The 8812-nt window shown below is 36.9% G+C and overlaps 1 long non-coding RNA gene across 2 annotated transcripts in view; it reads right to left on the reverse strand.

Moving 5' to 3' along the window:
- The window catches only part of LOC104693696, a 53328-nt gene extending 45289 nt beyond the window's left edge, over positions 1-8039 (reverse strand). For both annotated transcript variants that reach the window (XR_752597.4, XR_002047127.3), the window contains exon 1: positions 7986-8039. This is a non-coding gene — a long non-coding RNA (uncharacterized LOC104693696). The remainder of the gene's footprint in view (positions 1-7985) is intronic.
- Between the last annotated feature and the right edge of the window lie 773 nt (positions 8040-8812).

The raw sequence follows: 8812 nt of genomic DNA on the forward strand, positions 1-8812 counted from the left end.
TGAGGTCTTGAACAACCATTCAGGTCAAAGTAATCTGGTTTCATGGTTTCTGTAGCAAAAGTTACTATAATTTTCCACATGCCAGATCCATTATCAAAGTCCTGCTTGTCAGTACTAAGGAATTTTAAATAAAAATAACAAAGCATTTTTGCATTTTAGTCCTAAAGCTGGACTTCTTAGGCAAACCCGCTCCTAACTTTCACATAACTTTCAAAATAACATATTTTCCATTAGCTGGAAATATCAATGTATCAATTTAGAAAAAAAAAAATCCTATTTAAATGGAGTGCAAATCATTCTGTCACCCAGGCTCGAAGATTTTGTTTACAGTTATTTTTGCAGACCATTTTCATATAAATATGCCATAAATATTTTTCCATTAGGTTTCCATTTCCTAAGGTACAAATGCCATTCTGAAATAGAATATCATCATGATAATTTGCACTGGTGTGGCAGCGTAGGTGGAGGCAAGCACAAAAGAAATTGGTTTGTGGAAGAAAGACTGCTGAGGAATCTGGTGCTACAGTGTTTTAATAAGAGAATCCTTCTGTCAGAAACCAGGTTATTTAAATAGTGGGTATGAATCTGATTTTTGACAGAAGAGTATTACTGTTATTTTCCCAGGAATCTGTTGTTTCTAAGGTTTTGCATTAATACTTTTGGATGATGTAAGGCTCGCTAAATAATGCAAAACTCACCCCATCTCCCCAAGATCAAAAGCCCCAGTATTCCCCCTGAAATTAAGCCAGCACTCATGTGGACTTAACAAGGACAGTGGGTCAAATGCTGAGCTGAAGAACGGAAGTTGAAATGGAAGCTGTAAAATTTGGTTTGGGGACTATTACAGAGCCAGCAGTTAATGAGTTTAGTCCAGCAGTAAATCAGGAAAGGTCTAACAGTGAAGGGACTAAAGAGCTCTGTGGTGTCTATGGTGTTTTTCCTGTACTTCGAGAGATTTTACTTTCAGAGTTGTTACATGAGATGAATTTGTTCAAACAAAGCCTCAAGGGATTTGCTCTATTAGTCCTAGATGGGAAGAAGAGTCTAATTTCTTTAGTACAGACTGTATCCAATTTACAATTCCTCTGAAATGTCTTTGCACACAAATATTTCTATCTACTTATTGTGAGAAGCCTTTTCTTGAGAAAAAATATACCCAGCTTTTACCAGTAATGCATTGCAATTCATAATATCTTTATCCTGTAAATATTTGTATTAAATGGATCCTAAAAATAACTGATCTTATTACTGGTATAAAAATGACTATCAGTTTTTTAAAGTTATTGATCTCATCTCAGCTATTTTCTGTTGCTTGCATGCACTTCTAATGCTAGCACTCGTAAACATCTTAGTCTTAAAGTGCCTGGTGAGAAAGACATTTTTCCTGGGCTGAAGCCCACCTAAATGAGAACAGCAGGAGACTAGGAACCTAGAAGTTAAGGATTTCTTTAGGTTTGTTTTGCTCATCTTCTGGTTTTGTGTTAAACCTTTCAAATATTCCACCTTACTGGTCATCACAAGAAGCTCAGTTATAGGTTCATCTTGGTACAGCCTGCACAAGACCTCTAAATGAAGTTTATTATATGGAAAAGTTTTATCCTATTTCATACTTATTTTTAGATTTTTATCAGACAAAAACAAATCATAAACAAGCCTGAAGTTCCTGAAACCATATTAAATCCAAAAATGTGCAATTCTTTTTCTTCTTTTCAAATTAACAACTTGGCTTTTACATCAGTAACAAACTGAACTGTATTGAGTAAAATTTATAGATGACTTTTCATCTTAAGCACAGGTTATGATGTGTTTATTTCATTTTTAGTTTAAAATAAATATATATTAATATTCCATTATAAGCATAATTAAATTCAAACCCAGTCCAATTTAAGTAGAGACTAAAGAGTTTATTTGTAAGTTATTTATCCCATTGTCAGCAGCATTTGTCCTATAATGCACTTATTTTTTCTGTTCCTGTCTGTGAAATAAAAATAGAAAAAAACCGTAAAGAAATCATTTCCCCTAGATAATTTATCATGATATAAATTTCATGTATCACATGTATAAACCCTGGAAGTATCATTTAAAATTTATATTATCCTATTATTAATTGTTGCTGTCATCATGAATTATTTCATTGTGTCAGGTAAGAACTGAAGTTATCATTTAAGGTAAAATAAGAACTCATCCCAATTGACTCAGTCTGGCCACATAATTAGCAGTCATTTATAGACTCTCCCATTCATGGTGTCACTCCATTTACAGACTACAATAGTGAGGGAAAATGAATGTCCCAAATTGTTTTAGGCAGATATAATGTGCAAATTGCTGTTCCAAGTATAGTGATAATGTCATTTATGGGACAATTCTGTGGGAAAAGAAAATTGTTATAACTATGACACATATTTTTATAAACCTTTCTCCTGCAAGTAGAATCAAGGAAAGAGTCTTTGGATATTGAAGCTTTCCCAATTTTAGGGAATAATTATTTTCCTGTAATGATAAAATTGAGGGAACCCAGAGTGCTCCTTTAGAACCAGTCAAATATGTTTTAAATGCCACAAAATACAGACTGTAAGGTAAATATTACATTACTGTAGCCCACACCATTTTCCTTGTCCTGCTAAAAGCTGAAAATAGATTCCTCACAGCAGGGGTTTATGTGTAAATTCTTACTGCCCAATGACACCAAAAGACAGAATCACTAAAATTTTTAGATCTTTTTTCTGCCTTTCTCAAATGTAAAGGCTTTTTCTATGGCTTTTTCCATGTAGATTGGATTCCATAACCACTCACTCAGCACTGCATGAATTTTGGCCCATTTCAGAGGCCAGGGATAGTATAAATATATATACATAACAGTGCGCTTTTAAATGTCTTCATTTTCTCAGAGGGTGAAAAAAGAATAGAAGTAGACTGCTGAACTTCAACGGGTAAATTTTGCCATATGTTAGCATTTCAAAAAGTTAATTAAAAATATGTTCTCCTAAAGAGACTCATCTGAATAAATATTTAAAACTTCAGAAATTTGGAACTCAAGCCCGTAGTCCTTATGTTTATACACTAAAGGTAGCATAAGTGGCATTTTATCAAAGATCAATTTAAGTTTAAAAAAGGGATAAATTAAGCAAAAATTTTTCAAAAATTGAAAGGAGAAATAAATCTATGAACTCTGAATTGTATTTTTATTAAAGTTCAGAGTTTTGACTGTAAGACTATGATAAATTTTTAAAAACAAACTGGGAAACATCCAAAAATTTGTATTTTTCTTCCCCTTCAGATGGTATGGGAAAACCCTTCAACAAATACATGTCTGCATTTGCACAACAGTTTCAAATTACAAACTGCATTCTCTAGCTTTTACAGGAAACCACTGTGCTTGGTGGCAGTATTAAGTTATTTTTTTATTGGCCTAGGATGTGTACTGGTTGAAGCAAAACTATTTGGTCAACCACACATACAGGACTGTTTACCCACAATTAACGCAGCACACATCAATCACGTGTGATTGAGGATGTGAGCAGGACGTGCAGACAGACGCAGGGCTGACTGGAAGCCCCAAGTTTACCTCCACGATCTGTAAATTTTCTCCAGTCAACCACACAAATGTTTCCTCTAAGCACAAAGAGATGGAAGATGAACTCTCAATTCTAAAGAACCAGCCCCTCAGATTTTAAGCTATTTTTGACACCTTCTCCTCCCCAGCTGTGTTGATCTTACTTCTGCCTGAGTGGGCCAAAGGATGCAAACTCTTCTGCATTCATTTAGTGACTACATAAAGCAGAAGAAACTTGGCACCATAATCTCAAAGCACTCTGGAAAAAGTACCAGTTACATTTAATTCTAAATCAGTAGACCTTCAAAATTATTGTTGAAAGCCTATGAAAAACCACAAAAAAGAGAAATTCTTAGAAAACTGGAAAAAAAGGTGGGCAGAAGCTTTATACGTTATATACCCAAATACCCTTTTTCTCCTCCTGTCATTGTCTGCCACAGAGTCAGGAGCTGGGTGGAAATGAGTCTACAGTGCTAGAGAAAGAAACCCTCCACTGACTGAAGTAACTGCTGCAAAGTGGAGGGGACAAGACACCCATGAACCTGGGAACACATCTCCACCCAATTCTGCAGGCACCACAGTTTTGTTGCTGCTACTGCTCTCTGTGGAAAAAGAATGCAAAGGCTTTCAACGTCCAACATGCCCTTATCTGAAATTTATGAATATGTACATATTTGTCCTTGGGTTCTCTCAGACAGTAATTCTTAATTTAAGGGTTACATCCAGAGATAAAATACTGTAAATAGCAACAGTGTTTATTCATTACAACAGTTTGCATCACCACGATCCTTGACGGTTTTAAGGTAAAACAGAATCTGTGACGCAGGATACTCCAAAGCCTGAAATTGGTGCCGTCATAAAATAACCCAAGACAAGGGAAATACCAGATGTACTGTGTTATCTGGCAGCAATTAAAGAATGTGGAATGGCAGATATATCCTATAAGGCTGCCTGGAACATCTTCAGTGGGTTAATTCCGTGTGGAATCCTACTCTGCATTTCTCACATGAATTTTCACAACATCTTAGGAAATCCTTTTTGCTGTTTGGAAACTTTGCTCTACTGGCAGATTGTAAGGGACAAGCAAATTTTTCTAAGCACCCTGAATGCTAAATTCTAGATGTGGCACTTTGAAATAGCTCATTAAAAGCCATCTTATTTCAAATTCAAGATATAAAAGCTTTCATTTCTGTAATGCCCGGGAAACTCTCCAAATAAAACCCAAGGTTCTACCATCCACATTTTGCAAACATTTCCCAATGTTCTATGCTTTTTCCACAAGTATGGCAGCCAAAAAAGTCCTCTACAAATTAACAACAGCCACTCATCCAGAAAAATAAAGTTAACGTTCTGACATGTCAAAGCTTCCCTTTAGTGTGGAGCTCAGATCATTTCTGGATTTTTTTTATCCCAGTTCCTTGTCCTCTAAGGTACCAGCTAGTCAGGCTTTTGGGCAACCTTGTGTGTGTTTGGGTCACATAAAAAGAAAATTAGACCCTCTGCTTTTCATTTTACTGAGAGCTTGGGACTGTAGTCCTTGATGTTAATATTGGCATTCCAGGATGTACAACTATTGTTCTCCTTTGAATTTTTCTTATTACTAGCCAGGGCAACCGGTATTTGGACTTCTCTGTGGGCTTTAAAAAAGAATAATCCCAGGCTTGTTCCCATTCTCGTTCAAGTAACAAAACATTTGCCATGACTTCCGTAGAGTGCCAGGCCCCCAAGGAGGACTTTCTCAACATTCAGCTTCAGCTTTTGAAGTTCCACATGGCTCAAACCAAAAGCTGACTCACTTGGGAGGAGCAATATCTTGAATTCTTTGCACGCTGAAATACACATTCCAAAACTTGCAGAGTCCAGTTTAAAAATAGAAATATTTTTTGCCAAACATGCCATGTTTTTTCCTTCATTTTTTCCATGGTATCTGTGATTTACTGTGACCTTGGCAAGTTCAGGTGTAACTTGCTGTTATCACAAGAAGATGCACTTAAGGAAGTGTAGATGGGGATTTATGTTGTCTGGAGAAGTCACTTTCAGACAAAAGTCATTTGTGCAACCATTTCCACTTCAGCGCAGGAACAGGGTGATGTCAAGGAAGAGTATGGCTGCTGTGGCAAGGGTGAAACAGCTTTCCCAGGGGAAGCTGACCTGTTATTTCTTTTGCAAAAACCTTCAGAACTTTCTTAAAAGGGACTCAGTATTTGGTGAAGCATTACGGACTTTTTGGAAAATGTGCTTTGCTTTGTAAGAAGTTACTCAGAATGTGGTTCAAAATGTGTTTTTCTAACTGAAGAGAAACGTGTGGTGCATATGAAAAAATACAGAAACCCATGAAACATATCTTTGTTAAATGTCAGTGATATGTGTCTGTTATTTTTTCTGTCTTGCAGGCTAATAAACTTAAGACCAGTTGCTTTACAGACAGGGTAGTTATTAGCTCTCAGTAGAAAATAATGTACCACAGGGAATTTACAGTATAAGGAAAATGCTCTTAAATATTTGGGGCCAGCTGAGCCACCCAGGTTAAGTGTTTTCTGGCAGTAGAGGTGTTATTGTTGTCATAGCCCTGCCACATGATGTTATTCTCCCAAGTAAAATGTAGTTCTCATATTAAAGACCTCTGCTTAAGTCCATGATTTCCTTCTCATACCCAGGATGAAAGAGATGTTTTTGAGGATTGTGCAAAAAAGCAAAAAGAACAAAACTGCTATCAGTATTTTAAACAAAGCAGGTGGACTCCAATAAAAAGGCATTTTATTTCTGATTGCTGTCACAGAAAATGGAATCATTGGAGGACTACATTATTGACTAGAGTGACTGTACACTTGTTGCTTCCGTCTGTCAGGAAGAGCAGAAGACACACAAACCCAAAAATAAGACACTACAAAAACATCTCTGTGGGAAGGTATCTAACCCTAATGGTTTTATTTTCATGGAATCTCCTTTTTGCTATGAGACATATTCTATTTTTTCTTAATTGTAACTTGAGTCTAACTAATGAAGATCCAGACTGGCAATAAGAACAGCTGCCATTGCAAACCCAACAGCCAGACTGTGGGGTGATTGTCAGGATTATCAACCACCTTCCAGACAGAAAAATAAACATGAAATTGTGTTTTCAAACCCCTCAAACAATGTCTGGCTATACACATTCTTGGCCTTATACTCTGCTTTTAATAATGTAAATATAAAATTATTCTGCATTAAAACTTGACAAAATTGCTTCATCCCTTATTCCAGGGAACCTATAGCAAAGCTGAGGTTTTATGAGTGTGAGTAGATTAGACCTGCAATGTTATTTTTAGTCCTGTAGTTATTCATGAGCAAAGGGTTTTTTAGATACAAACCAGGTGCAGACCAGCTGCTTTGTGTATCTGTGAAAGTGGCCTCAAACTGAACAAAAACATTGCAGATACCTATCTTTGAATAACAGCATTTCTGTGACACAAAATTCCTCCATGTTATTCTTGTGCAACATTTTTCCATAACTAAATAATTGGTGTGCTCCTCAGCTGAGGTCAAAGCTATGCCACATCTGCCTAAGCAGAGCCTCCAAAGGGCACCCTCATGGCCACACTGGGAAGGCGCAGAGAACTCCTTCCCGGGTCCATGGACCATCCTGGGATAGAAGGAGCCCCCTCCCAGCCTCTGCTACATGCTGAAAGAGCCAAACAATAGCAGCATAGACAGAAAAACAGCAAATCCTGCCAAACAGGCTGTTTGAGACAAGGACTGTAAACCCCAGTGGAGGTCAGTGTCTCCTTGACCGTAAACAAATGACAATGATTAATATTAACATGTAAATTTGTGTGGGGAAGGGAAGAGATGCCTTAAGGAAAGCTACAATGCTCAGTAATAACCTAAACTTCATTTCACATATCTCACAGTGATTTGCACTTAGCTTCTGAGTAAAGGCCGGAAGCAACGTTTGATTGGAAAAATATTATGCAGCCAGAAAGCAAGAGCTGAGAGAAAGGAGCCTACAGCACTTGAGACTAGGGGCTGGAAGTTCCATCTGATAGAAAAATGAATGCCTGTTGATCTGGAGTAAACATAATGTGAAACATGTTTGCCGAGTGAGAAAAATGTTGGTTGGGCAATATCAAAAGCAGCTGTGGTGTGACAGTCGAAAACCAATTAAGTAAATGTGACATGGCAGCAAAAGAGTCCGTGTGGATTTGGGTCTGTGACGTTACTAGAGGGGTCAGTGATGTAGAAGTGTCTCAAAAAGCTGCAACTGTGATGACAGCACAGGGGACCTGCCAAGGGTGGGGGGAAATATGTGTATTACTTAGATTCTGTGTATCTTTCTTTTATAATTATTATAATTATTCATTAAATCGCTCAGATTTCCAGTTGATCAGACACCTCTCATGCTATGGTGAGGCTAAATTAACAACACAAGTAGTCATGCTCATCTGATATTTACCTAATATTCTCCATTTCCTGGATTTCTTCTTGTTTTTCTTTACACCGATCTTGAAAATAAACAAACAAACAATCAAACCACATAACCAAAAAAAAAACCCCAAAAAACCCACTAATATGCAATTTATTCTGCCAGACAAGAAACGTGTTAGATTGTGCTGTGATTTTCAAATCTCTGAGAATATAATAAAATATCTATACATTTTTACTACCAAGAGCAGATCTACAGCCGCCATTCTTCTCCTTTGCAGGAATATGCAGTGCCTGCAACGGAATGGGTTTCCATAATGAGGTATTACTAAAAGAAAAAATCACTGGTTTGTATAAAGAGACCAGATATTGACACAGTGATCGAAGACCGGGTAGGTAAGATACACTGTATATCAATATTTTGTGAAGTGACATGGGATGAGAAACTGGCTCTTGTACTTGAAAATACTGGAAAGCCAAAATTCAAACACAGATAACGAGGCTCATGTCCTTTTCATCTCTTTTTGTGGGTTTCCTTCTTGAACAAAGAAACTAGTATTCAATTTTTCTGGTTATTTGAATCACATAAGATATTTCATCAATGAGTCATTGTCAAGAGACCAGATGAAAAAACTTCATCATCAAGAGATAATGTAACAAAGCAATGTAAGTTTATGTTGCAGATTGTTATGCAGGAGTTTCAACATACTAGGATTCTCGTTTCAAAGTCTGCTTACAATAATTCAGTCAAACATGGTCTGTTCTATGCCCCAAATTGTGTTAACAGTTCTTTTTCCTGAAGCTTTCCACATTTCCATAGATCTGGAGCAACGTTCTTTCAAGCTTCCCAGACATACT

The sequence above is a fragment of the Corvus cornix genome, chromosome 4 (assembly GCF_000738735.6).
Source record: "Corvus cornix cornix isolate S_Up_H32 chromosome 4, ASM73873v5, whole genome shotgun sequence".
Taxonomy (NCBI): domain Eukaryota; kingdom Metazoa; phylum Chordata; class Aves; order Passeriformes; family Corvidae; genus Corvus; species Corvus cornix.